A 6686-nucleotide genomic window follows, 5' to 3' on the forward strand; every position below is an offset into this window, starting at 1 on the left:
GAAATTGTTGAAATAATATTCTAGCTATTTTCTGTTAAGCCGGTACAATAAAAGCAGCAATCCGAACGCTACTGGTAGGAGCTACTAGATCTTGTTAGAATTTATCAGAAAACAATGTTAACAAAAGTTTTTCTTCTGGCGGCCTCCGAGCAAAAACCACGATGACTCAGATAATGAACTAAAAATTAAGAAATTAAATACCAAAAATAGTTACAAAATTGAACGACAAAAAATCTTTCTTATCTATTCTAAGATATATCTAAAATTAATAATTATCTCACTTAGTCCTGTCTAGTTTAGTCCAGTCTTATAATCTAGCCAATTTTTTGAAGGAGTAGAATTCAAACCAAGAGTGATTGTTTTCCACTTTTTTCCGTGCACCGTTATAGCACAGTATACTTTTTAATCGACCCACTTCAGTCGTACGAACGTGCTTCCTCGACCGAAGTTCCCGCATCGGCACTGCCAGCTAGCAAATAGGTCTACCGCTTGTTTGCTCAGCTACTGCTATTTATTTGGTGCAATTATTTCGATTTCGCTATGTTTGTTTTGTACATTCAGACGTAATTTGATGGCCCGCGGGTGTCCAGGGGAACGGTTGAACAATCAGCTGTTACCTGCCGTCGTTGGGTGGTGGAGGGTACTTAACAGAACGTGAACCGGGCTCGTTGAATATGTCATGATTTTTTCTTTTTTTTTTCATTCGTCAATGGAAATGCATTCGCAGTCACGCGAAAATTTCGGCAAATATATGCATACTACTGTTTATTGTGTTCCACGGCATGGGGGGAAGTGTTCGATTTCGTGTCCGATATACAGGTCTACCCCGAACATACTGAGCATTATTGCTTCAAAATCCATCATCTGGAGAGTTACACTAGAAAACACATTATCACCAATATCAATATTCGGCAGAATCACGTCAAATTTGAATGAGATTTTTTCTTGCGGTATATTATCGTAACCGCCATTTTCTTCCAATGAATTATAAATCATACTGATTTCTTTAATATCGCACAAGACCAAACAACAGATTTTTGAGACGAACAAGAAAAAAATCCCCCAAAAGTATCACTCGAGTCCGTACCTGGACCGCCATTGCAAATGCAAATAGACCTGGTCAGTTGGCAAAGAATTGCAACAAGTATCCTAATGAAGTCGAAGGAGATAAAAAAACATTCCTAATTTTTTGATGCCAATGAAGCAACAAAAAAAGCAAATTTTGGGGTTGGTTAAAATAATATTACCCCACATGTTGAAAGGATATCGGGAAATTCCGGACGTATTTACCCATTAATAACATACGAATCAGCCGACTGGTGATCTCTTTTTTCGCAAATCTAGGGAAATCCAACTGGGTGTGAATGGTTACCAAATATTGTATTGAGCTACTTTCCACAACCAACTCCGCACCAGGCTACCTACTTTTACGGATGGGATAAAGCGGAGGGACAGAGAAAGGAAGTTGATTTTAACTGAAGTGCTGCTTAAGGTGCTCTAAACAAATTGGTACCTGTTCCGTCACGACGCATCAAGTATTATTCTTTGGCAAAGGATGCATGAATGATGATGCTGGGAAATTCCAAAGTTTAATCCGATCTCGGTAGCTAAATATGAGTCGATTGTTCCTTGGTTGTTCTTATACCCTTGGAGTGCCGCAATAAAAGTATAATTGTTGGGTTTCGGGACGGCCAAAAAAGTTTAAGAATGATTTGCTAGGAAAGGAGAAATATTATTTACGAGGGCGCCAAACATTTTGAAAAGGAAAAAAAAATAATTTGTAAGCGCAGTATATGACAGTTGAGGCGTTTTCAATGTTTTCCTTGCATAAGAACCTAACATTCAATTGGTTATTTATCTTATTATCTGTAAATAATTGAGAAATAAGTACCAATTTAAAATTACATTAAAAAGTCGATATGAACGGTAACAAATTTCAATATACATGACATAATTCAAAACCATTCGTCGGGTTTTGGTTCGATTAAAGCTAAATCTTCAAAATCGAAATCTGACAAAAATGATATCACAATACGGAAAAAGTGTTTCACAATTTGGGTAATGGAATATTCATGTAAACTGGAATATTCATGTTTTTAAACTACTATATGGTCACGCCTTCTCATATGAACGACCGAAAATAAAAGTCGCAAGGACAGAACATGCTTCGTATAACCCGCTTCAAATATATTAGAATATAAAAATCGGCTATATTTTTAAGTATAACAATCGGACTGTGACTTTCCTTGGTTTCATTTTTGGCTGTTCGCTTGCAATATTGACATGGATTTTAAAAAATTCCTTTGCGAATTTCTGCGAGCGAATCTAGTTGTCCACAATTTTTTTCTAAATCTATGGAGTACTACTGAACTTTTAAGAAAAGTGAGGTTGTCAAACTATTTAAGCAGAAATAGGGATTTCTGTAGACTGGGTTCGTTCGGAGCGCATCGCAAAGATTTTTTTTAAGTTTCTGTAAACAGACTTGTAAGCTCTTTAGCATGGATATTCTGGTTGCAGTTGAAAAATGGAAAATCCTACCAGTGACAATCGTATTTTCTCTGGTTCTAAACAATGGAATCACGTCGGAGGTAGTGCGCATTTTTCGTATAACGATGCACTATATAATGCGCACTACTTTTGACGTCTAGAAGAAGAGCATAACGATTGTCGCTGGTTGGATTTGCCAGTTTTCAACTGTAACGATAATATTTGAGTTCATTCGAGACTCCACGATGAAGTATTCCATTTATTTCTAAAAGTTGATGACACGAATGAACCCATGATCAGAGTTGCAAATATTCAAATTCATTGAATGAAAATTGATCATATTCAGAGGCATTCGTTTTCAATATTCAGTGACGCAGCAGAAAACGCCAAACGAACGAACCGCCCATTCATCTATGCAGATTTTCATTCATCTCCGATTATTACACGAAGCGAACGTGCAGCAACGAATCAAACGCATCAAAGTAGGTCCTGTTACAATGTGAGTGATGATAATTGTTGCTTTATATGCTTTACCGGTATTTGAAAACATTTGCCTAGATAATTAGTGAAATGAATATTATTGTACGATATTCAACTGAATGAATAACATGGATAAAAATCTAATATGAATGAATGAATATTTTTTTCTATTCACCACGAGTCGCACCAGGTTCATTTTCAGCCGTCAAAAAAGAGCCTCGATTATTTTTAAAGCGCGATTCAGACGATACATCAGCTTCCGTCAACGTCGACGGACGTCACCGTTCCGTCAGGATAAGTTAAATACGTTTCTTTTGCGCCCGTTCACACGTACCGTACGTCAAAACGTTCCGTGCCGTTGATGTTGTGTGTGAATGCCTCCATTTAACTGCATGTAACTTATCCTGACGGAACGGTGACGTTCCGTTGACGTTGACGGAAGCTGATGTATCGTCTGAGTCGTCCTTAACGCTGCTCATGATGCATGGATAGTTAAAAGCTCACGTTTGACAATTCTCGGTGGGCCCGCATTGCTGGCTCGAATCAAAACTCGTCGAAATGTCAATTGACAATAGGTTCATCTGGAGTGTACATTTGTGTTTACATTTTGCTAGCGTTGCCGATTTTATTTTTATCCCATGATAACTAGGAATAGCACCCAGGCAAGCCCGTGTACAAGAGGAGGGTTTTGGGGGTTCAAACCCCTCCCATGAGAGTTTTGAATTATTTTTGCAAATTTTTTAACTTCTTGATCAGGAATAAAAAATTTATACCGCGAGTCGTTTTGGCGCACAATGTCATTTCAGTTCGGTTGTTCTAGAAACTCTTTGAAGAAACCTTTCTAGGGTCATTCTAAGGGTGTCTGTAAAATTATGTATGTCAACTTGGTCGGTGTTGCTGGATTGGTTCACGTCTCGTCTAGTTTCAACAGTTACACATCAAAACGGTCAGTCAGCGAGCTAGCAACAGAAGATAAGGAAGAAAAATAACGAATGAACAACACGAACTCGGAGAATATCGGGATATCACTGTCTAGAAAAAATTAACTATATGTGATCTCTGCGCCGAGCGACTGAGAACTTAATTGATCACGAAAAAGGGCATCAATGTCAGGAGAAATTCCGCCGCTGAGATGCTCTCAGTACCAGCTAGTAGATATTTAGAAACGAGTTTCGGCAAGAAGGATAAGAAACCCTGCGAAGATAGTTGTAAAGAGATGTAAGTCGTTATGTTAGGCTTCTCTGGATCGGTTCGCGTGTCGGCAGGTGACGAGATTTGCAACTCACCTCAGCAGGACAGTTATGCCACGAATGTTGACCAGCAAACAAGAAAAAGCATCAGTAGAAAAATACATAAACAGTTAACACAAAAAATCCCTCCTGACGTATAACTCTGGCTGGTTCTGACCCGTATGCCGTCTCCAGTGACTGATTCTAACTAGAATCGGTTGTGTCACTGGAGCCGGAACGCGAATTAGAACCAGCCAGCATTCCGGCTGAGCTCAACCTTCCGACAATCGCGCTAGTGCACTGAGTGCACGCTGCTCTGAAAATCTAGCGAAATCGTCTTAGGGCACTAGCGGCTACTCGTTCAATGGGCCATAAGCACGACTTCCGGATGGTTAACTGGGAAGTTTCGCAAAATTTAACCTGGGAAATAAAAAATTAAAAAATTTCTGGCTCCAGCACACCGTTTAACTCTAACGATTTCACCACCTGGGCGGCAGTTTGACGCTACGAAATGGACTTTGTTTAGTTTCGACAAGTTTCTTGACAGTTCGCTTTTACTGTTTACATGGACTTAGAAAAAATTGTGGACGACTAGATTCGCTCGAAGCAAATCGTAAAGTCCATGTAAACAGTACAAGCGTTACCGTAAAATTCTTTGCGATTTGCTTCGAGCGAATCTAGTCGTCCACAAAATTTTTCTAAGTCTATGTAAACAGTACTAGTGAACTGTCAAGAAAAATGAGGTTAAGTAAGTAAAGGACCTAATTGATTATTGGCTAGTGTTCATTTAAGACAGTTTGCTAATACTGTTTCCATAGACTTAGAAACATTTTTGTGGTTTGTTGCGAGCGAATCAAATCATCCACGACATTTTTCCAAGCCTTTGTAAACAATACTGGTGAATAGTTAAAAAGTGAGGTTAACTCTGTCAGTAAAAAACCTCATAGAGTTTAACAAGATGACTTAACCGATGAATGAACTTCATGTTTGACGAATCTGAGTGGTTTGTTTACTTTGACAGTTTCGTGTTTTTAAATGCAACTAGATTGTCAAAGGTGTAGTATTGTGAAACATAAGGTCACACTAAGTCATCACACACTCCTGATCCTTTACCTCCCGGCGGCAGTGTCTACCGGGGTACAAGCCACCTTTTGCCATTTTTGCTTGAACCCGGAGCTGGGTCGGGTTCTGGCCCCAGCCACTGTCAGTTTATACATTTTGACGGCGGTTGGGTTTTGAGCCTGGTGCCGTGCAATAATCGTATAAAGTGAAGCTTTCGGTACAGTTAATGCTTATTTTAGGCCAATCAAAAGTATTTCATTTCCTCTTCGCGAATAAAATTGATACTTTTGAATTGTAGTTCGGTTTGTTTACTTCCCTCGAATACCGTGATGAATGACTTTCGTGCTTATTGTCATGATCGTATTGTATATCAATACATATTTCCTAATCTTTTCGCTTACTAACATAATTGCTTTTCCTCGATGCAAAATTTCTATTTCTAATTACAAGGTCATTGAAACTCGAGAATTGTAACCTGTCGGATCACTGAGATCCCATGCCTTTTTGAGGGTTAAAACATGGTCTGTCATACCGTGCAAAAACTATATATGGGATCATTCATAAATGACGTATGGGGGAGGGGGGAGTTTTGCATTTTGTGATGATGTGTCACGACGGGGGGTAGGGGGTCATGTCAGGCTAGGTAGCTTTTTTAAAGGGGAATAACTAACATCGTTTTTTATTTTAAAAAAATTGCGGGGACAGAGGGGGAGAGTTACCGTCAAGCTACGTAATTACCAGGGGGGTAATTAGACGAAATGTTTGTGACGAAATGCTACGATGTCCCCCATCGTGGGGGGTGTTAAAAATTACTCAAAAAATGCTACGTCATTTATGGATGGTCCCTATTGCATTTTAATGTACAAATCGATAGAACTCAACTTTCTATATTTCAGAACGTTAATTGAAGATATTTGATTTTCTATGGAAGTGTGACTCTTTGGCATCTAACCTGACTTTTCACGGTCAATTATTCAGCAGCGTAGCAGTACAATACAAATACGAAACTTTAATTTCGAAATCAGCAAGCATGGTACAAAACAAAACAGAAATCATTTCCTCGTCGGAGTATCAGCTTCCATTCATAGTTAGACTTTGAGTGTTATGAGCGTGTATGTTTTCCTATTTCAGTAACTAACCGTAGTTTCGGAGATGGGTCATTCGATTCGAATTTGTGCTTAGTTTCTTTTCTTCAACCGCTAGTCCCCTTTTCATGATAGTTCGCCACTGCACTGCTTCCGATGTCAAATGAATGAATGAAACGGTAGTTCAGTACGGTATGTACTGCAAGAAGAATTGAAAAGACCTACCTGGGAACCATTCGCTATCTAATTTCGCTTTCTTTCCAAACCGTATAGCTTACGCACATAATAGTGTTACCCGATGGCATCAATGGTGTGCCAAGCTGCTTAGTAGAGCATGAAAATA

The sequence above is a fragment of the Topomyia yanbarensis genome, chromosome 1 (genome assembly GCF_030247195.1).
Source record: "Topomyia yanbarensis strain Yona2022 chromosome 1, ASM3024719v1, whole genome shotgun sequence".
Lineage (NCBI taxonomy): Eukaryota > Metazoa > Arthropoda > Insecta > Diptera > Culicidae > Topomyia > Topomyia yanbarensis.